Source organism: Carettochelys insculpta, chromosome 4 (genome assembly GCF_033958435.1).
Source record: "Carettochelys insculpta isolate YL-2023 chromosome 4, ASM3395843v1, whole genome shotgun sequence".
NCBI classification, from domain to species: Eukaryota; Metazoa; Chordata; order Testudines; family Carettochelyidae; genus Carettochelys; species Carettochelys insculpta.
In genome coordinates this window covers 90,752,890-90,777,004 of record NC_134140.1, presented here as the reverse complement: position 1 = coordinate 90,777,004, position 24,115 = coordinate 90,752,890, and positions in this window count along the sequence as shown.

Here is a 24,115-nt window from a genome sequence, read left to right as displayed (position 1 = left end):
CCAAACACCCTTGCCCCACTCACATTCATCCTGGTGCTGTCTCAGTCCCACTCACTCCAGGTCCCCTCCGTCTGTTGCTTGGTCTTCCCCAGCCTGCCTCATTTTCATTGGCTGGAGCAAGGGGTTGAGGTGCAAGGTTTGGGCAGGGCCAAAACATTCAGAGTGTGGGAGGTGGTTCTAGGCTAAGCCTGGGGCAGAGGGTTGGAGTGCAGGAGAAGGTGTAGACTCCAGGAAGGAGTCTGGGTGGAAGCGGTGGAACACGGAACAGGTTTAGGTCCTAGATGGGCAGCACTTACCTCCAGGAACTCTTCACGCAGCTCCTATTGGACACTGTTCCCTGTTCCTGGCCAATGGGGGCTGCAGAATTAATGCATGTGGTAGGGGCAGTGCGTGGAGACCCCCTTGGCCACACTTTCACAGAGGAGCCATAACCCAGTATTAAGGGCTTTATCTTGGCAGGCAAACCATTCCCACGCAGCCACCAGTCCCAATTTCTCACACTTGTCATCTGGTCACCCTAAGTCGGAAAGAAAGGGTCCACCTACAGGAGGAAAAATATTAAACTAGAGCAAAACTTTATTGCATTTTTGTATGGCACCTACCAGCATGGGGCTCTGATCCCTCTTTGAGCCTTGGGGCTCTCCTGGAATTTGAAAAGAAATTTAAAATGACTGCTGCTAGTAACTGTAGTAAATCACAGCACTCCAAAAGCTGCCAATTGTTAAATATTGAACGCTTCCCCATTAATTAAAAAGTATAAGAAATGGTACAGCAAAAGATGTGGGGATGACCTTTCTTGCCCACCCTACGGCTTTAACAGCCAGCAAGGTTAAGCACAAGAACTTACATTAATTAAACAGGAAGGGTAGCACAATCACAGTATTTCTGGTCTCTGAAGCCAGAAGCTTCATGTTGCTAATTGAACTGTCTCACCTTGTGCAGTCAAGCTAGATTCCAACAGAAGTAATTAATCTTCATATGATCTTTATCCTCCTCCTACTGTCTACTTGTACTCTTAAGGAAAGAAAAGCAATTCCAGGTGTTCCTATCTGAAAGAAAAAATGGCAAAAGAATAATCTGTAGTTTAAATTAGATCACTGGATCAATTCAGGAGACACATCATCCAATTTATACACTTATAAAATGGTTAATAAGGTATGGTGAAATGGAAGCTAATAGACATACATATCCCTGACTTTTTAATAATTTCTAAATGAAACAGCTCTCGATTTATCCTCTTCAGGTATTATTCTGACTATTACTTACACACATCTTCACATTAGTGCTGCAAACCAAAATAAATAATGAACACAGACTAATCTAAGGGAGACCCGTCCTGTTGAGCATGACAGCCATCAGAAAATCCAAGACCCCATTGTTCTTAACTACTTGGATTCCTGCCGTTCCCATACTTCTAGCCTAGCACAATAGGCTCCTTTTAACTTTTACTTTTCCTTACAGAAAGCATAAATCATAAACTTTAATGAGTTAAGAAGCATCCAAAGTAGCACTATTGCTGAGGTTGGGTGATGGGGGCAGGGGTGGGGTGTCAGGAGAAAGCAATAGCTTTCAAGCTTGCCCCTCCAGCCTTGAATCATTCCTCCCATTGCTCCTCATAGCCAGCCTTGTTTTCATCATCATTAACCCGTTATAAAAGTTAAATCTGGAGCACAGAACACTCCCAATTTAGCATTTTAAGTACAGCCCCCCTGCATGTTTGGAGCTTCAAGAAACAGAAGAAGAAAAGGAGGCAGCAGACAATGAGGAGATCTATTTGAGGAAGAGAAAAAATAAATTTTCCACCACCCAAGGTGTCTACTAATGAACCAGTAAAACATGCCTTAGAGTAGCTTAATGCTTTAATATTAAACACTATGCACCATGAGTGTCAAAGCCTGTACACTGTAACAAAACTTCCCCACCCCCTCCAGCCTGACCAGTGCTCTAGTACATAGCTTTATTCATTTTCATATTTTCCATTAAAGAACTCCTTGACGTATAGGCCTCCTTCCAAAGTGCATTGCTGCCCTCTAGAGTTGTAACAAAGAAAGATCTTTTCAACTGGCACAAGAAAACAGCTGAGAATCATCCCTTATATCCAGTAGCTCTGATCTGTTTTCTGTAATTTGCCCTGTATTTATTCTCTGGACTGAAAGGCTTTTCACATGGAGAAAGTTTTCTGGTTCATCCTAGTTAACTGATAATCACTGTGACATTCAAATATATAATCTGTGCTCTGGTTACGAAAAAAAAATAGGGATTTTTCTCCTCCACTCAATAAATTAAGCCATTTCATCCAGAACATGCCTAAAATAAGGAATGTTTCATATATAATATTTCAAATCCTGCGTCGGAGGCTCACTCAGAAGACATTTATTGAAGAAGCCAAGCTCGAAGAAATCAATGTTTTGGTCTGACAGGAGGAATTCATCTCCCACACAAACGTGTTTAATTTTGATCCTGAGAACGGACCTTACATGGACACAACTGAAAATAATATTACTGGTGATGTGTCTAGGCTATAATTTGATAATCAAATTACTCAGATAAATTTACTATGAACAAAAGAGCATAACTGAAGTGAAGTGAGTATTGCTAAAATGCTTCCTGCTATCCCCTTTTTGATCACCTATGAAGACAATGTATGATTTCTAAAAGGGCTTTTTCTGTAACAAAGGATGCCTAGTCAGCAGCTATCCTTCTCTTAAAAGACACAGCAACAAAAATATAGACAACTTCCATTTTCCTCTTCCTGTTTCTGTTCTTTTCTTCTGAAAAATGAATGTCTTTAACAAACACCAGGAGAAAAAAATAATCCTGGTGATTTCCAAAGGGTTTTCTTTCACGAATGAAAGTCTGACCAGAAATATCCCTACAGATGAACTTAGGCCACAAAACATAATACAGATGATTAGTAACAGAGAGGGAGCCGTGCTAGTCTATACACTATCAAAACAAAAAGCAATCAAGTAGCACTTTAAAGACTAGCAAAATAATTTATTAGGTGAGCTTTCGTGGGACAGACTCACTTCTTCAGACCATAGCCATACCAGAACAGATTCAATATTTAAGGCACAGAGAACCAAAAACAGTAATCAGGGAGGACAAATCAGAAAAAAAATGATCAAGGTGAGCAAATCAGAGTGGAGGGGTGGCGAGGGAAGGTCAAGAATTAGATTAAGCCAAGTACGCAGATGAGCCCCTCTAGTGACTGAGAAAATTCCCATCCCTGTTCAAACCACGTGTTAATGCGCCAAATTTGAATATAAAAAACAGCTTGGCTGCTTCCCTTTGAATAGCAGTGCGAAATTTTTTTTTCCAGTAACACTCATACTCTTAAGTCATTAACAGAATGGCCCATTCCATTAAAATGTTGACTAACTGGTTTGTGGATCTGGAGTGTTTTGATGTCTGTTTTGTGCCCATTAACCCTTGGATTTCAAACCACCTTCCCTCACCACAAAAATGTATTGGGTGATCAGATGTGGTGTTTACTTTCATCCCATTTAGAGGCCAGCATCAATTTCAGGTCTGGATTCAGTCTTGAATTGTACTCTAAACCCATCACAGATCAGGGTCATTCAGTTTTGGTGGACTGGTTCAGGACCATCTCTATTTTAAAAAAAAAAAAATCCTCACTCGTAAAAACTCCAAACAGAGAGCCCCTGACTCTCATTCTGACTGAACAGTCTAACAGCCATCTCCCTCACCACCCCACCCTACACTGGAGCTTATTGCTTAGTCCTTTCATCATTCTGTAGGCACTGTTAATTCCTTCCTGTGGGTAGTCAAAATATAATGGGCCAGATCCTCGGCTGCTGTAAATAAACTGACTTCAATTTATGCCAGTTTACACAAGGAGGGACTCTGGCAAAAGACATTTGACCAAAAAGAAGCTATGATACCAAGAAAACAGGGCTCCCAAATAGTCTTTTCAGGATGATGAGTCTACATACCCTTTTACTAGTTCCTTACCTCTTTTGTACACCATTTTTGTCTGAAGTGGACATTAGTATGCTTTTTGTGGAAGGATACGGCCATAATTTGAAGGCTCTAATTTTCTTTTGATACACAATCGTCACATTTCTTTAATATTATTTACATCACAACATAACCAGCCCTGCATTTGGGGTCTGGGTTCTACCCAACTTCCATCAGCAGAGCCCCTTTGCACTTCTCAAGTGTTAACGATAAAATAGTTTTTTACTCCTTCAACGTGGCTTAGATTTTAGTAGGCACATTTGTGCCAAGACCATTAGCAGGTCCGTTTCCCAGACAGCGTGGTGTTTAATTGCACAGCTGAGCAGGTGACAAACAGAAATCAATACAAAGTCACTACAGTGGGACTGCTTACCATCTTTTTACATCCATTGATAGCTTTAGGATATATGGTGAGCTATACAAAGCCCACACTACCCAGCACGAGAAGTGTTTCATAGTCTGCCAGCGAGACTGGTGTTCAAGCCTGGATACGCAGTTCCTCATGCCTGGAGCATAAAGACAGGTGCCTCAGAGTTTAACTGTTCTAGCAAAGGGGTCTTGAGTCTGCAGAAGGGGGCCTGGAGGGTGGACTGAGCAGCACTGAATTAGGAGCCTCTACTACCTCATCTATTACCTCTACCACCTCATCTAAGTATGGGGATAAGGCTCAGGCTCAGCTTTATGTTGTCTTATTGTTAATATGCTTGTTTGCCTCGTGAGCATGTCCTGAAGAGTGAGAGGTTTGACTCTGTGGGGGAGTGATGACTTCAGAAGACTTGGGCCCTTTCACATTTTCCGGCTAAGCTGCAGGGCTCCTAGGTGCCTGCTGCCAAGTCCAAGCACCTGCACCAGACTGCAGACCTGCTCCACTGGGCAGATGGTGCAGCCTGCTGGGTAGTGTCAGGGCAGGAAGGGCCATGGGCAGCCAGAGAGCAAGTCAGGAGAGCAGCTGCCCCACTGCTCTGGAAAGGTAGAACTAGAGGAGGAACCAGCCAGGCTGTGGCAGTAATTGCTGCCACTTTGTAACCATGTGAGTGAGCTGGGAGGGGAGGGCCAAACTGGGAACAGATAAGAGACACAAGCTGATAACAGAAGTTGGGAGTCGAGCTCTAGGAGTACAGCTGAGTGCAGGACAGTGGGGAGCAAGGGCTGAGAGGGGTGAAGAAAACAGGCTGAGAAGGGGACATAGCAGAGGGGTGGGGCAGAAGTAGGCAGGTATAGCTGGGAGAAAGGCGCCAAGTGGAAGGAGCACAGGACAGCTGGGGACGGGGGGCAAAGCTAAGCAGGGGGTGATGATGGCAATCATTCCTTGATCATCCTCCATGGGAGTTGGGGATCCTCAGGTGGCTGATAAGGCCTATGTTTGAATTACAAGTTCTACCACTGTAAAAGACGTTTCCAAATTTGGCAGGAGGCTGTTGACCATGACTGAAAGCCAATCTCTCTTCCTCGTGCGCCTCTTGGCTGCCTCAGTGTGTCAACAAGTGTTGTTTTCCCAACACTATAAGATGCCTTGAGGAACAGCCAACTCGAAACCAACAACCAACCAGGGACACCATGACGATTGGAAATCCTCTATCAGCTGCAGCCTTCACCCACCTTAACAGGTGTCTGCTGTGTGTCCATTGGCACACTCGTGCACTTCCAGCAACATTATATATGCTATTTTGTGCCAACAACGCCATGACACTATATACATCAGACAGACTGGGCAAAACCTTCACCAAAAACAGACACAGTGTAGACATCAAGAAACTCCACACACATAAGCTGGTCAGTGAACACTTCACTGGAGTGGGCCATTCTATCAAAGACCTGAGAATCTGTGTTCTGCAACACAAAGAATTTAACAGTAGATTAGAGTGTGAGATTTGTGAGTTAGAGTACATATTCAAATTCGACACATTAACACGTGGCATGAACAGGGACATCGACGACCTCATGCATTACAAGGACTGCTTCCCTTCCTTTGATGCTCGTAATTATCTCAGACAGGACAATCAATATCCCTGCACCTCTCATCCCTTCCTTCAATCCTATTTGATGTCAGTTTTTATTGCAATTTTTTCTTCTTTTTGGTCCTCCGTACTTACATATGTCAGTCTGTATTGGATATGAAATTGATCTGAAGAAGTGGGTCTGTCCCACAAAAGCTCATCAACGAAAAAATCATTTTGTTAGTCTTTATAGGAATTATTGTGAGAGAAAATGATCCCTTCTGACTTTGGAATCCATTACTAGGAATGTAACGTCCACAAAGGATAAATTTATCCATTGCTGAGGTCACTGGCTAATGTTGGGACCTCCCTCTCCCATAAGAGCACAAGAATGGCCATACTGGATCAGACCAAAGGTCCATGTAGCCCAGTATCCTGTCTGCAGACAGAGACCAATGCCTGCCTGATGCCCCAGAGGGAGTGAACAGAACAGATCATCACAAAAGTGATCCCTCTCCTGACATGCATTTCCAACCTCTGACAAACAGAGGCTAGAGAAACCATTCTTACCTATCCAGGGTTATAGCCACTGATGGACCTAACCTCCATGAATTTATCTAGTTCTTTTTTGAACCCAGTTAAAGTCTTGGTCTTCACAACCTCATCGGGCAAGGAATTCCACAAGTCTACTCTGTGCTGTGGGAAATAAAACTTACTTTTGTTAGGGACATTGTTCCTACATTCCATACCTTACTTCTCTTTTTATTTCAGTTTGACTATTTGGATTTTTGACTTCATGTGCTGAGAGGGGAATTGGCTGGAACACAAGGTCACAATTAATTTGGCTCAGGGAAATTAAAGGACTTGCCTAAGGAAAACTAATGAATCAGTAGCACAGACACAGAAGCTAGTGAGATTTTATAATCTTTCTTGGCAGTTGTTCGATAATGAGTAGAACATCTTTGAGTCACCTTCCTATTTATAGCAGCAACGAAGGGTCCTGTGGCACCTTATAGACTAACAGAAAAGTTTTGAGCATGAGCTTTCGTGAGCATAGACTCACTTCGTCAGCTGCTGGTCTTGGAAATTTCCAAGACCAGCAGCTGACGAAGTGAGTCTATGCTCACGAAAGCTCATGCTCAAAACTTTTCTGTTAGTCTGTAAGGTTCCACAGGACCCTTCGTTGCTGTTACAGATCCAGACTAACATGGCTACCCCTCCGATACTTCCTATCTATGAGTCCATTGATGGCTGATCCGCCAAATTCTGGAGCCACAGATCTAAATCACTGAAGGGGCAGGTATTGATAGCTGTTGGAGCAGCGCAGGACAGTTTTGATGCTCCTCTTCTTCTACACCTCGCTTCATCTGCACTGTGGTAGGACCTCTCAAATTGCGCCACCCCCTCATGGATTACCATCCACAGTGGAGAACAGCCTTGGGCAAGGTTCTCCCAAGTGTTGACACCAATTCTGCACTTTTAAATGTGTGCTTTCAGCATGTCCTTATATCACTTGCGCTGGCCCCCAACGCTCCTCTGTCCTTCCTCCAATTTAAAAAAGCAGAATCTGTTTTGGGAGGGATTGATCAGACATCCAAACCACATGACAAGTCTAACAAAGTTGTTGATGAATGATAACAGCTTCAATGCTGGTCATGTTCGACTCCTCCAGGATGCTAGTGTGCATGCACCTATCCTCCCAAGAGACATTTAGGATTCTCCTGAGGTACTGTTGATGATATTGTTCAAGTGCTTTCAAATGATGCTTAGATGTTGTCCAGGTTTTGCATGTGTACAATAGTGTTGGAACAATCACTGCACAGTATACAAGGAGCTTTGCTTGGGATATATGTCCCAGTTTTCAAGACCCTTTGTCTCAGGCGGGTGAAAGCAGACCTTGCACAGCTCAGGCTATGCTGGATTTCCACACTAATGTCAACTTTAGCAGAAAGATGACCTCCAAGGCATGGGAAGTGCTCCACACTTTCCATCAGCTCTCCACTGACTTTAATAGAAGGTTGGTGGAGCACCTTGACATTCGGTGTGAGGCCAAGATTCTTGTATGTTTCAGCAATGGCACTTAAGATGGTGTCAATGGCTACAGTAGAAAAATCAGCAACTGTGGTGTCCTCTGAGTACTGGAGCTCCATGGTAGAGATCATGGAGGTCTTGCTTTTAGCCTTCAGTCTCCTGAGCGTGAAAAGCTTCCCATTCATTCTATACACAGACAGACAGACAGACAGACAGACAATCAATCTTCACACCAACTGGAAGCTTACCACCAACGAGGTGAAGAGTTATGGAGATGAGGATGCACAGCAGTGGTAGGGCAATGTCACAGCCTTGGCCGATTTGTGTTTTGACCTCAAAATAGGTCACTCTGGGATCCGTTGTTGTTCTTCAATACCATGGCAGTCATGTTGTCATGAAGCAGCCTCAAAATTCTGGTCTTTGAGAGAATGGTCCACAGGGCACCACAACTGACTGAGTCAAATGCTTTGGTCAGGTCAATGAAACTCATGTATAAGGCTTTGTTTTGTTGACAACAATTCTCTTGCAGTTGACAGGCAGTGAAGATTATGTCCACTGTTCCTCGGAATGGTCGGAAGTACACTGGGATTCTGGGAGAATGGTAGGAGTCAGTTTGCAAGGATTTTCCCTGCCATTTCCAGGAGGGAAGTGCCATGATAGTTTCCATGGTCCGCCTTGTCATCCTTCTGGAAGATACTGACTACCAGTGTGTGTCTGAAATCTTGCGGCATCTGCTCCCTATACCAGATCTTGCGAATAAGGCAATAGAGATGTTTGTGGAGCTCTGGCCCACCTTCTTTGAAAATTTCAGTGGGGATTCCATCTAGTCCAGTTGTCTTGCTGCACTTAATCACTCTGAGGGCAGCTTGGACCTCATTCAGGATAAGATGTGTTGTTAAACCATCCCTAGGCAGTAGTTGAGGGATTTTGGTCAACGGATTTTAGGATCACAGTGAAGAGGTGGTTCAAGAGCTCATTACAGTGCTCCTTCCAGTGAGAAGCAATGGCTTCATTGTCTTTCAAGACTTGGGTACCATCCTTTGATCTCAGGGGATTGATTCCACGGTTTCTCAATCCACAAACAGCTTTGGTAGCATTGAAGAAACCTCTTGTAACGTTAATGTCTGTGAGATGCTGGAGTTCTCAGGCCTTCTCAGCCCAGCACTGTTTTTTCCAGAGTCCTTGTTTTACTTTAGAGTTCTGCCTTGGCATGTGCTTCTCTCTTCATTCTGCAGTTCGTTTAGCTTCGCCAGGCTCTAAAGGCTTTCCTTTCTGCCTCAACCCAGTGTTAAATTTCCATATCGTTCTCATCAACCTAGTCCTGATGCTTCTTGGACTGGCAGCCAATGGTTTCTCCACAAACTGCAATGATCTCATTTTTGAATTGTCACCAGTGTTGCTCTGCATCTTCAGGGCGTACTGTTGGCAGCTTCCTTTGGAACACTGTCTGGAAGCCATTTCGTCTAAGGGTCCTTCAAGCCTTGTATGCTGATCTGTCATTGGATCAGTTTCCCCTGACTTCTCCATTTGGTGACAATCCTATTTGCCACTGTGGATTGAATAAGGTGGTGATTGGGCCAGCAGTCATCAGCACTAGTCATTCCATGTGTGAGGACATCACGCCAATCCTGAGCACAGACGATGACATAGTCTCTGAGGTGCTGGTGCTTTGCTTGAGGATGTTACCATGAGGTCTTAAATTTGTTTTTCTGTCAGAAGAGGCAGTTCATGATGAGGAGCTGTGTTCTGCATATTTCATAAGGAGGAGCACTCCATTGGAGTTCCTGTTGCCAACTCTTTCTTTCCCAGTAACATTCTGCCAGAGGTCTGTATCTCTTCTGACCTGACATTGAAATCCGTCCAGAGATTAATCTTGTGGTTTTGGGGGATGTCTTTCAGGACTGTGTACTGTTAGGTGTAGAACTTCTCCTTCACATCATACTCAGCCTCTAGCACTTACGACACTTGCCTGTTGATTTTTGGCAAGCTTCAAGCAGAGAGTCATGAGATGCTCATTGATGACAACAAGGACATCAGACAGGATCTTTGTCAGTTTGTTTTTGATGGTAAATCCTACTCCATGGAGTCATTTTTCTTCCTTTTGGGTTCCTTTCCAGAAAAAGGTGTACCCTCTGCCTTCTTCTCTTAGCTGTCCTACACGTTTCTGCCAGGGCAGCTATACCAATGTTGAATCGTCACAGCTTGCAGGCAATAATTGCTGTGCCTCTTTTGAGTCACTTATTGTCTGGGTTATCCATTAGAGTCCGAACATTCCACATTCCCAAGTTTACCGTTTGATTTTTTGACCACAAAAGGTGAACCCGCTGGACGCAGTTATCCAGTCAGGAGGGTTAAGGTGGACTATGCTTAGGGCACCTTTTCTAGCCCCCTCCCCATATGGGGTGAGCAGAGTGGATCCTAAATCAGGCTGCTCAGTCATGGATGCAGCAGGCAGACAATTCTACCACCTTAGTCCTTGAAATGGAATGACTGATACATACATTCACCACCTGTGTGCTGGTCCATGACGAAAAGCTTCCAGATTTCACTGTCCTGCTCCTGTCACCATTTGACAGTCACCACAGGACTTAAGTTTAGGAGAATAGCAGGGAGATGAAGATGCCTGTGAGTGACTTCTTTTAACATGGAGGGACTGTTGCACTGCAGCCACCACAAGGTTCTTGATGGAATGAAGGCCCAGGTCCAATGGGATGGGATCCACAATGGCTGGGAGTCTCATGAATGCTGCAGCCTTTATCCACCTTCACAGCTGTTATAGCATTACCCTTGCTATCCTCTGCCTATGCTGTTATTGAGGACTTTTAGGATCACTCTTCTGGACCCTCCCCCTTGACCTTGCCACCATGGGTGACCCTGATGGGAGTACAAGACTCCCTATTGCATCATTTAATACAATGTTTCCAACCTTTAGGCAAAAAGAGCCATATTTTTAAAGGAACCTCAGTGTGGTCTTTTCACATTATTGCTTATGCAGATGATTGTGTGCGCAGAATTGTGCGCCACAAACAAAATGTGCAGATTCTCCTAGATGCGTTCTTCAGGGATGGGTCGAAAAGCTTGACTGCTTTTCAGTGTATTTATACTGTCTTGGAAGTTCATACTGATTTGTGGGATGAGTTTTTAGATATGAAGGATGGTCCTGTGGATATAGTAGTAGGAGCTCTGTGTTCAACTCTGTTCCCTAGATTTCCTGCCTCCCATGGCTGGAGTGTGCAGTGTGGGCAGTGTAGGGTTGCCTGTGATGGCACAATATAGTGCCCATGGCAGAGGAATTCTCTGGCTTCTTAGTGGCCGTTTCTGGCTTGGGGGGGCAGAATGCCACTTTGGATAAATCACTTAAGCACTCTGGGCCTCAGTTTCATATCTGTAAAATGGGGATATCTGTCTTTCCTTTGTTTGTCTTTTCTTTTTAGATTGTACTTTCTGTAGGGCAGGCTACCGTCTGCATGAGCGTTTACTTCACCCTGAACACTAAGCCTTGATCTGAGTTGTCACATAGAGGAGCCTAGTGGAATACAAATGCATAAATGATAACAGCTGTAATGGCTCCCCATTAGGACCTACATTATGGTATTTGCATGGTCACGTACCTTTGGATAACATCCACATTTTTGGACCAATATCAGGAAATACCAGCTTTTAAAAAGGTACAAACATATCTCAGCTGATTACTAGGGCATCAGGTTACTTCTGGCCTGGAGAGGGAAAGGGAGAGGGATTACTCCAGGGCTGAGGCCTTGCTCTGCTGCCTGCAGGTTCCAGTCACAGTTCATGTAGTGACAGTTAAACTACCTGCATTTTGTTGTATAAAGCCTCCCCTCAGTTTAGTACGATTCAGAGTTAAGTTCTGTAACTTCCTGCCAGCTTTGTTTTGTAGCAGCTGCTATGTCTGTATTAAGCTTTAAAAGTTAGTAAGAAACTGTTTACGGATACCATAAGTCTGTAAGAAATCCTGGTTGCTCCTTAGTAAAAGAAATTGTTTTCTCTGAAGTGAGGCTTTCCCTGCTGTGAGCGAGCAAAGTGTGAATGTGGGTGTGTTTGCAATGGAATCAGTCCCTGGAGCCAGCCTGTCTGGACAACCAGCCACTGACAGCACCCGCATGGCCAGAGAAGAATAGGAGCTGAGCCCTGAAAAAGAATCCACCCCAGAAAGAGGCCCCATCAGGAGAAAATCAAAGTCCTGTCTGCTGTTAGCTGATGATTCATGGTCATACAGTGCATTGGGGCAGTGGGACAGGATAAGAGGATTGAAACAAAGATGGGTGCAAAGCTATAGGAGTGCTTCCTGTCATCGCCACTGAGCAGGAGTTACTCTCAGCTGGCTGGGGAGGCAGGTGGCGGCCCAAGGCCCTGGCCCTCTCCCTAGGATGGAAGGTACTGACTACTCCTGAGCACTTTACAGAGAAGAAAGCAAACTGACAGGGGTGAGGGCGTAGGGGTCATACAATCATCTCGCCACCTTGCCAGCCCAGATTTATGACTACAGCCAGACCCACTGGACCTCCTGTGTCTGGGTTTCCTCTGCTGTCTCTGTGCAGCTCTTCACCTACATTAGTTCACTGATGTAAGAGTATGAGGGTGCGTGTGTGGATGTGTGCTTGAAAGCTAGAGTTGCCCTTTTTCCTTTAATCAAACAGTGACGTCATAAAATACATCCGAGTGTAACCCTGGAGTGGTCTTTAGTGGAAAATAAGGTAACAATTTATTCTGCCTCATCCTCCCAAAAGCCAGCGAGAACAAACTGCTGTGCTGCAGGGGCGGACTTTTGAAAAAAATGTGGACCACCTCCACCCCACAACATGCCCTACCCTGCTCCTGTCCCTTCTCCAACCAGCCTGGTCCCTCTCCCCCAGCATCCCTGCTGCTGCCACCAATGCTGGTGTGCACAGGGGCCACTGCTGCCCTGCAAGCCAGTGTCCTAGCTGCACACCTGGTGCTCTCCTACCTGCCCAACCCCACGCATGCACCAGGGCTCTCTGGCTGGTGTGGAGGGCAAAGGGCAGTGTTCCCTCTAAGACTTTCCATCCTTGGCTGTATTGAACTCTCTTTTGGGCAGGTTAAAATTTCTTATGAGCCACACCAATACTAAGGCAGCATGTAGATGTACACCACAAGTAGAAACAGAAAGCCTAGATAAAACATATTATTTCAAAACAGTCGCTAGATGGTGAAGACAATTAAGTAAGGGATAAATGAATAAGGAGCAATGCTTACAACATTTACTTTATATAACATCAAATAAAAAGAAAACACTATGGCTACAGCTATGCTGGCCTCTCACGTTCAAAAGGGATATGCAAAAACAGCCAACTGAAATGCAAACAATGCAGTATTTGCATATTCAGTGTCTCATTTGCATAATGATGGCCACTCGCTGTTCTGAAAGCCAAAACAGCTGTGTATGCCTAATTTTTGTCAGGAAGAAGGGTGCTTTTAAATCAAGGTGGGGTTTGGAAGATCAGAAACTCAGAAGACTCCAAGTAGTTACGGCTAAAGCGGGATACTCAGATTATGCACCTAAATATCTATGAAAAGGAGCTTTGTAGAGATGGGATTTTAGAAGCCTCAGCCACAAACTAATGAAATATTTAAAGTAAATTTTAAACTAAGGTCCTGTAGACATACTAATGCACAACTGTTTGTCAGTAAATTCATGGTTGGCACACGTCTGTTAAATGCTTTAGTTAGCACTTAATGTTTCTTTCACAGGTTCAGTGTTATGCTGTTAGGTCTGACAAACTGGAAGGCTTTTCACTTTGAAAGTGACAAAGCCACTTTCAGAGGAGAGTCATGAGTCTGCGAGCTGCAACAGCTCTTTGTTTGAGCCTTCACCAATGGTCAGAATAACAGTAGGTAGAGAGGAGCGGTTGGGTTAGAGTTAGACCTAAGGAAGGCATTGCCTCCTATTGCCTTTTACATGCACCGCCAGTGCCCCGGAGCAAAGTGGGGCTGTTGGCACTCTTTGCATCCCTCCCTCCAGGTTCAGACCTGTGGCACTAATGGGAAGGGGGATGGATGGTGTCTCAGAAGCAAATACGTTCTCAAGCAGGTCTGGAGTTTGCACCAGTCCCCGGTAGATGGACACCCATGGGAGATCCTGACTTTCATGTCTTCCCCTAGTTGAACGTGAATTAGAGAAAGTGACTCTCAGAAACATAGTTGGGCTAGGTTTACTCTGCAGAGCTGCTTTGAGGTACCGCGGTATCCTGCGATAGTAATGCCACATCTAGGAAATGTGCCTGAATTTTCAAATATTTTTTGAAATCTGGGGCATGCTATTTTGGCATCCCTCTACCCCTCCTTCTGGCAGGGGCCAGGGATACCTCCAAATAGTGCTTTATTTTGAAACTGACTCGAAATAGGATATATACTATGCAATTTGCATCTCATATTTCAAATTAGAGGCACATAGCCTTGGAGACTGGAAAGAAGATAAGTTTCCTTTCAGCTCAGCTGTAGTGGATGCCATACCCCTCCTTTCCAAAGGGACCCAGTGACTTTTCTGCCAGAGGGCCCAGAACTGCTGTCAACAGGCTTGAACACCAGCTCAGGTTGCACCTCCCTGCTCCGGCACAGCCAGGACCTGACGGGCCCCAAAACAAGAACATTTGCTGGACCAGGCAAGGTTCTTGCACTCCCAGACGCTGCCGTGGCCCCAACCTCATGGGCCCCAGGAGCTCCAGCCCCAGCTGCCATGCTGCCATGGGGCAAAGTGAAAGGCTCTGGCCCCAGACCTCATGGTGCTGTGGGGCAGGAAGGAGGCTCTATCCCCAGCACCCAACTCCCATGCTGCCATGGGCAGACAGCGGAGCTCTGGCCCCCAGCCCACGCTGCTGCAGGGCGGGAAAGGGAGTTCCCTATCTGACTCCATCCAGGCTGCCAAACACCACTCTGCCCCCAGCCCCACAGATGTTGGCTGAGGCTGGATTACTGGACACCAGCCCCCTCGATGCCATTCTGTCCCCAGTCCCAGTGCTCTCTGGTCCTGGAACACCTAGAGTCCTGTCAGACTCTGGATGTTGATGGAAAGAGTTCAAGATTTGAGAGGTGCCATCTGTAATGCTTTGAACTTGACCACCAGGCTTTACTCCATCTTGGTAAGTCAAGGAGGGTGACTATGAAGGAAAGCTCTGGAATCTCCACTGCATGTGTCTGACAAAGTGGGTCCTTGCTCACGAAAGCTTATGCTCCAATGAATCTGTTGATCTATAAGATGTCATGTGACTTCTCATTTTTATGAAGGAAGGGATGGACATTGCTCTACTATGCTGAAACATTAGTTGTCTGGTTAGTGTCACTTCACTCTTGCACAGGCTCAGTTTGAGGCAGCTGTACTTCATCCTCAAGCTGGACTATAGGCTCTATGTTTGTGGAAAATGGAATCTAACTTTCCAAGTTCATAGGCAGCCTTTTGGCATGAGCAAATGAGGACGTGGAAGTGCTGGCTGGGGACATCTGATCATTTTGTCCTAAACATTAGAGACCAAAGATTTCATTTTCCTACTTTTCAGCAGCTACAATTGATCCCAAAATGTAATTTTTTTAAAGGATTGAGTTCCTTCCCCTTCCCCTCCCTCCCTCCCACTTTATATTTCCCCGATTCCTTAGCCATTTCAAATTCTGGAGTGGAAGTATTACCCATGAAAGCTCATCACCTAGTAAATAAAACCGTTATTCTTAAAGGTGCCACATGTCAGCTTGCTTTGTTTGGAGAAGGAAATGATACAAACAAACCAGGGTACTATCCAGGTAGGAGAAAGGGAGGCAGGGGAGCAATGAAATAGGCAGAGACTGATTAACTGGGGACAATGGGCAATCATAAAAAATGTCACTTTAACTTAAGGCACTAAAGTCACACTTCTTGCCTTGCAGAAACTCGATGTTAATATTCCTGGTTTTAATACAGCTGTACTAGTGAAACATTCGGCTATTCCAATTGCCATCAACAAGACTGCAGAGAAATCACCCCCTTGTATGTCCAAAACAGAATAGGCTATCTGGAACGTAAAGAAAACTGTACAAAGTAAAATATTAGGGGAGGACAAAGACACATGCTCTTACATGAAAGAAGTTTCCTGACCAATTGGTACCTTGTACCATATTCGCTCTTTTCATTTCTTGTGAGAGGCGCCTCAACAGCTTTGGACACTAAACAGTCTCTTTGAATTCAATGGAACCAAAATAAAACTCATACTGATGTGATCGAAGCAGGACTGATGCCACAAGTCATCTCAAATTATGTAGTAAATATAGACTACAAAACTGAAAAAAAAAGTGTGAAAAGATTGAAGCAAGAGAGACTATAATGACAGTTTTGTATCTACACTGTCCATTCACCCAACAGGGTCCTCCCCATCTATTATAACCTGTAAAGAGGGTTTGCAGATAACAGGTTTCTAGAGATACTTCAATAGCTGCACCTCAACAACCACAACAGGAGAAAACAAAAAAGCAGTCAAGTAGCACTTTAAAGACTAACAAAATAATTTATTAGGTGAGCTTTTGTGAGGAGAAAAGTAAGAGGACTAACACAGCACAACACAAGGGCAATTAGGCTCCTTCCTGCTGATTAGAAGTGATGAATGCTGTAGGAGGTAATGAAGTGGCGTTAACTATCAGCAAATTTCTCCTTCATTCATACAGTACCTGTAAACCTACAAAGACTCACATGGGTGACATTGTGCTTTTGTAATGCGTGACAGGCACAAAAGGAGAAAAAACAGATGAGCAGAGGAAACAGCTTGAAATGACGTGGGATTAATATAGATTAAAGTTCAAAGCTCTATATTGTCATTGTTTCAAGATTAATCATTTCTAGTGTCCATAAATTAGAGTAATGCGAAGTCAGAAAACTGCGGGTTGGTGATCAATGAAAGCAACATAGCTTGTAATGGAGTATGGTTGAGAGGTAAATCCTCATCCATCCATCCACCCCCTGTGGGAAAACATATCATAATAAAGGAAGCCTTTTCCTTTTAAAGAATATTTTTAATGTTTAACCTGCCCTACCATTATGCAAAACATACACCTTTATAAATCAGGAAAAAAATTCAGAAAAGTTTTCAAGAGCCACTTCACCTGGTTTTAAAATCCCTTTAAAAATGCTGGAGGAAACGTTCACAGTATTTTAAATTTCTCTACCAGGAAAGGAGTTTAAGTTCAAGTATAGCTGTCGGGGCTGGAACTGGGAAGAAGATTGGGGAGAGGGCAGAAGAGAAATGAAGGGAAGGCAATCATACAAACAAATCATCCATCTTTTTGGCTCAGTTTTGCCAGGAGCAATAAGGCAATGCAAAAGCTTTATGTCCTGTGCAAGCTGCCAAGTACAGGATCAGTATAACACATTCCTTGTCACTAAGATGCAGGAAAAGATCAATTTCTTGAATCTATCAGAATGATATGGACAATGACATTATATCAATCCTATTAGGGATAAAGAGAAAAATTTGGTCATCTTGAGAATGTTCATAGAAATCAGTTATTTAAAAAAACATATAAGTTAGTCACTGAAATCTTCATGAACTTCACAGAGATCAGTATATCTTATGCCAGAGACTTTTGCTTATTAATATACTTGTGCTGTCTTAGTGGCTATGCTAGGTATCAAAAAATGGTCAGACTCCTTGCCTGTCTGGGTTTGTTAACTATTGGGATAAACAATACATGTTCTCCCTGGGGGAGAGGAACAGTACAAAAACTCCCTACTGCAATAAGCACTTACAGATGGGCTTATGGGGGGGGTCCAGAGGAAAGAGACAGAAAATTCCTCCTGTTTTAGGTCCTCTAGTCTAGCCCCGTCTGCCCACAACCCACCCCCAGCAATAGTGGGAAAATGCTACTTTATTTTCCAGTGTTTTCTGCAGTAAACTTTTAAATATTTCATGAAATATGGCATCTCATGCTTCCATCTCACAGACAGTGATATTCAGCCTTTTCTTAATTTGAACCTGTAACTCCCAACCTAGATGCTTCTTCCCGCTGTCCACACCCTTCCTGTATTTGCATCCAGTTATCACAAGCCCTTCCTTTGATGGAGCAGTTTAGTGGAAATTTGGCTCCCACGATAAATCAGCCTCTGAAGCCCCTTATTATTTTTGCTCCAACAGAAGCAGCGAACAGCCCTTTACAGCTCCAGCTAATGTTGCCATGACATCATGCCTAGCTGTGGCAATGGAAACTTGAAAAAACTAAATAGTGGTACAGTCCTGGGGGACGCCTGAGGAGACCTCAGAAGAATCCTAAGTGAAATAAAATCCAATAAAAAGGCCCAGTGTTTCAAACCTTGGTCATTCTTTCCCTCTCTTGGTTAAAAATGGGCCTGTCACTTTTTAAAAACACTTTCTCCTACCCCAAAAAAGAACTGGAGACCAGACAAAGGTAGGAAAAGGCAGAGTCCAAATTGTACCCTAGGGTCCAGATAAAGCCATAAAGAATTTGCAATGTGAGCTACAACCAGCATGTGTAGTGTCAGTAAGTGCAGATGCTCCACATATGAAAGAGGCAAGTTACCTACATTCTGTAAACATTCTCCTTTGTGACTCTTGAAGAGCAAATTGCTTATGTCCAACATAATTGACTTAGATGTGAAAGATTTCCATTATCTGTGGCAGAGTTTGTTGCAGCTGGTGGCATCTGCAGAATCAGGGAAACAGTACAAGGTGAATAACAGGCGTTTGTGACAAAATACTCCCCTAAGGGTCTTCTGTAGACAAAGTTGTACCATTGTAACTACACGAGTACAGTTAAAGCAGCACAGCACCACTCCCTACGTCCAAGTATGGAGGCGGCTGTACTAGTATGACGACATTTATGTAGGTACAGCTCAGTCCTGCATGGATTAATTTGAGTTACATACAAACACACACACCCCTTCTGAGACAGAATAGCTTATACAAATATAAAGACTGCATAAACAGATCAGGCCTAATTCAGATGTGAATGTATGGACAAATTCTATTACTGCATTCCAGGCAACATTACCTATGCTGGGAACATTTTTCATGCAGTCACAGGTGCCTCATAATTTACACTAAGTGTTATAGCTAAAACCAACTGAAGATCAATTGAAAGACAACCAATAACATCAGTAAGCTTCAAGTCAGGACCTTACTACACACCACTCACCAGGCATGATGACTGTTCTTATGTCTCTAGGCCAAACAAACAGAGATGAGGAAAGGGAAGACAAGAAAATGCCTCTGTAGGTCACTGACTATATGTTAAATGGGCTTCAATATATTTTGGAAGAAGCACACATGCCAGGAGTTGTTTTCAATCAAGCAAGCAAGCAATAAACAACAAAGGTTGATTTGTTCACCTACAGCCTCATTACTGCCCCCTAGCAGAGGTGTAATTATCCCTTAGCCTCAAGGTCGCTTGCAAACTGAAAGTTACATTTACAGAAACATCTATTTGCTAGCCTTTTTTTCCATTACAGGCAGTAACAGAATTTGACACCCACAAGGACCCTTCTCAGCAGGGCATTATATATCACAGCATAGAAATCCATAAATGACAAATTATCCCTGATAGCACTGTGTCTCCACTGACCTGTTCAAGGTTTAAAGGCATCTGGCAATTAAATGTCATGGCTACAGACCTGCTAAAGCTTTAGGGTGGGTTGTATTTATATCAATCCGAGTGAATTGAACCAAGCTGCATTTTGCAGCTATATTTCTCAGCTGAATTCAAATAGTACTCATTCTTTCATTTCTCTTATTGAAATGATCTCTAACTCTCCCTTTAGATTTCATTGCTTAACAAGTTGAGTTCTAACTTACACTGGCAATTGCTTGTGTAAATTACATACACTCCTTTTAAAATGCAATCTGCCAGGGACTGAGAAAGTAGAATGATATTACATGCCACAACAATGCAATATTTATGGATTTGGAAAGAGAACTGTGCCACAGGATGTTATAAGTAGCTGATGACAGACTGATCCTACAGAAAATAAATGAAACTGACCTTTAATATTGCTTTTTTTAAAATAATGTTGCACACCTTTAAAGAAAATAGAGTTGCTTCCCCCCACCCCAGTTCTTTTTGTTGTTATCTTGAAATATTGTTTTTTTAAAAGTTGTAATAAAACCATCACCCCCTCCCCAACTCCTTTTGCTCAAGTGCACATCTGATTTCATCATCTGGGGGGAAAAAAAATCATACAAAGTTGGACTATGCCTTTCCCCATCACTCATTAGTCCGCATGCATCAGCCAGGCATAATTGCTGACAATATATTTCAAACACAACAGCCATGTCTACACAGAGCTGTACTCCCAGCAGCTCCATGCTGATCAGCAGTCTCACCATTGCAAATAGATGCTCATTAGCATAACCGTGCAGCTAAGCCATGCAAGATTTCACTCTCAGCAGAGGGGGCTGCAGGTAGTAAAAAAGGCCGTGTGGACATGCCTCTCTCGGCTACCTGCCACCAGTGCCTTATCGCTCAAGGTGGGGTGGAGTAGCTGGCCGAGGCATGTCCACACAGCCTCTTTACCGCTGGCAGCCCCCTCTGCCAAGAGCAAAATCTCTCACAGCTATGCTAATTAGCTGCACAATTATGCTAATGAGCATCCATTTGCACTTGCAAGACAGCGCATTAGCATGGAACTGCTGGGCGTACAGCTCCATGTAGATGTGGCCAACAATTGCTGGGTTCATGTAAGTGCCTTCAGGCCGCATTCAGTCAACAATGGTTAACGGTGCCAGCTACGAAGATTGAAGTATCCTGTAGCCCTGATGGAGGTGCAGTTGTGGGGCTGACCCTTGGAGCTCTGGGATTTACTGTGCAAAGCCCCCCAATGTGCACAGAAGGAACAGTTAGATACACAAAACATAGCAAGGGACACCTCTGAACAGAGCTATCATTCACCACACTATACCTTGTACCACCCTGGTCCATCACCAGCACCTGAACCAGGGAACCTGCCTGACCAGGTGAGATCAACGCCAGCCCTGCTGCTGGCTTCCATCCGGCGACAGCAGCAGAGGCACCAGCTTTCCCCAAGTGGGGACTGGGGTGGGGGCCACTCAGGGGAAGAGGCAAGTGCTGCTGTCAACCAAGATCTGTAGTTAGGTCTCAAGAAACCAAAGCCCAGTGTTCTGATTAACTGTGTCACCTATCCAGTTCTGTCTTGCCTAAATTTAAAATTTCTACTACAGCATCCTGCACACACTTTGTGTCTCTCTGCACTTTTACAGTAAATAACCCGGTATCATATGGGCCTTTGTCTTTCCATTGTCATTACAGAAAAGTGCAGCTGCATCAGTGTAAGAATGAAGCAGCCTCAATATTAACTCTTGCACACTGAATATTAGGAACTGGATTTTCAAAAAGCACTTGGTGATGGCCAATCTCTGCTCCTGCTGGAGTCCATAGAAGTTTCGCTATTCGTGTCAATAGGAGCAGAGGTAACTCAATATTGAGCACTCTGGAAAATCCCACACTGAATGTAGTTTTCTTGTACTGCTATATAATTTGATACAGAGTATGTAAGACTAAAAAGAGAAAATAATTCATATACTGTGCAATTAGTTGGTATAATGCAGGGATTCAAGGAGGCCAAAAGTTCGGTGTTCCTACCTCCAGCTCACCTTGGAAATAACTTCTCTCAAGGTCTCAGCAAGATTTAGCCATGCAAGCTGAGTCAACAGCTCTCTCCAGGTTGTACGAGTTTTTGATTGCACCTAGAATTAAGAAAACAATTAAAGGCCTTATGACTTAAGGACAAGTACATTCACTATTTTTAAATAGTTATGTAAAACCCTGTGAGAGAGAGACCCACTGAAACATCTCTCAATCCCAGAGACAGAGTACCTGTCAGAGACCTGGTTGCGAGCCAGGGGGCTATGAGCCAGCAGAAAAAGGTGGGAAGCCAAAGGCTCTGTTAGTTGATGAGCAAATGAAACTGGAGACTAAGGAATCTGTGGCAGGTACAGGTCAATGGAATGAGGAGGTGAACCTAAGATAAAACAAGGATAATCTTAAGAAAAGGATAGGGTCTGATTTTGGAGCTAGAGAGTTTAAGGCCCAAAGGGAGCATTAGATTTTCTAATCTGAACTCTTGTACATCACAGGCCAGCGCCACCACAAACACCTGCCCATTCAACCTAACATTGGAAATGTGATCCACAGAAGTAGTAGTACTATCAGCACAGGCTAAGGTGCCTCACTGCCCAGTTTCCCTGCCTCTGCAGAGAAATCATTAAAGGAGATATACCCAGATAATCCTAGCAAGCTACCTGCATTCACATGCTGCAGGGGAGACCCCCCAAAGGTCACTGCTAGTTGGACCTCAGGGAAAATTCTTTTCCCGTCCGACAGATGGCAATCAGATGCCCACATGCTCTGTGTGTAAGAACCATCCAGCCACTAGGAGACTGGGAGCATGGGACAGAAACAAAAAAATGGGGAGAAAAAAAAAGTTTAGAAGGCCCACATGGGCACCTAAGGTAGCATTTTCTGAAGGCAATTTTGAAAATGGTACTTTGGAATCAAAGCTACTTAGGGTAGGTCTACACTGCAGTTGGGAGCCTGGATAGACGGATGAGAGTTAGCTCCACTCAAGCAAGTGCGCTAGAAGTAACAGTCTGGTCACAGCCCCACTAGCAGAATATTGGGCAAGGCACCTACACTCAGAGCCAGGGACCAGGTGAGCTTGGTATGCCTATTTTCCATAGCATCCATATGCCTATTTTCAGCGTGATGAGCTTGAGCTGCACTATCAGCCTGGATTGCTTTGAGTAGGGGGCTGGACTCAGCGTTGCTGAGAGCTGCTGCAGGCCCTGGGGCACGGTGGGAGGGTGGCCCCATCAGCAGGCCTTGCTGAACTAGATCCCCTCAGGTTTCTTCCAGCCCTCATCTTCTATGATTCTATGACTGAGAAGCATACTTACATGGGCGTTTTGACTTTAAAGATGCCTAAATAAAGTAAAACGTAAATTCTTTATGGGTTACATTATCATTACTAGGGTTCATCATCATCAACCATGGGCTCAGTGCCCACTGGTGTCTGATGCCTCTCTCACTATTTCCTTCCATCTTTCCCTGTCCAGTGCAGAGTGGATTAGTTTCTGTAGATTAGCTCTGCACCAGTCTACTATATCATCTACCCATTCTCTGTGGGGTGTGCCTCTCCTTTTGAACTGTCCATTATGCCGAATACTAGGGTCTTGCTTTTTCGTTCATAATTCATTCTGCAAATACACCCGAATAGCTGTAACTCGCTTTGTATAGCTTTCTGCCGTAGGTTCTCTTTCGGCTGCATCTTCCTATATAATTCTTTATTGGTGACCTTCTGCATCCACCCTATTCTCAGGATCTTTCTATAACTCCTCCTCTCGAACACCAATATCCTTCACTTCAAATCTTTCATTATCACCCATGTCTCATAACCTTACAACATGCTGTTGAATACACACATTTTCAAGAAGCTCAGCTTCATTCTTAAGCTAATCGTTTTGCTTTCCAGCTCTTGTTCATCGCCTTCAAACTCGCTCTTGCTTTCACTATTTCAGTCGCTATTTCCTTTTTACAGTCTAGATCATATGTCATGTTGCTCCCTAGATACATGAACTTCTCTACATTCTGTAGTTCAGTCCCATCTACAGTGATCTTCCTTCCTATTTCCTTATCTACAAGTAGCATTGTTTGTTTCATAACCAGTCCGTATCGCTTCCCCTCCTTGTTTAGCACCTGCACCTTTCTCACCAGCTTATCTTCATGTTCTTCAATTATATCATCCACAAACCTCAAGCTGTTAATTCCTATCCTGTGCACAGATATTCCGTCTTCCTCTTCCTTGATCTTGTCCACCACTCTCTCTAGATGTGTGATGAAGATACTCAGCCATAACAGATCTCTTTGTCTTGTACCTCTACTCATTCTAAACTAACCTCCAACTCTCCGCACGTTCTCACCCCTGCCTCTGCGTCATCACTGATATCCTTCAACAACCCTAGCAGGCTGCTATCCACTCCGTACAGCTCTAACACTGGTCAAGTCACTTCGTGATCTATACTGTCTTGGAGTTAATCCTTTGAAAATTAAGTGTATGAAACTTGACAACTGTAATATCCAGAGTTAAGAGGATGATGGAATGGACTGTGCAAGTGAAGAGAGAAAGTTTCTGGCACTAAGCCCCC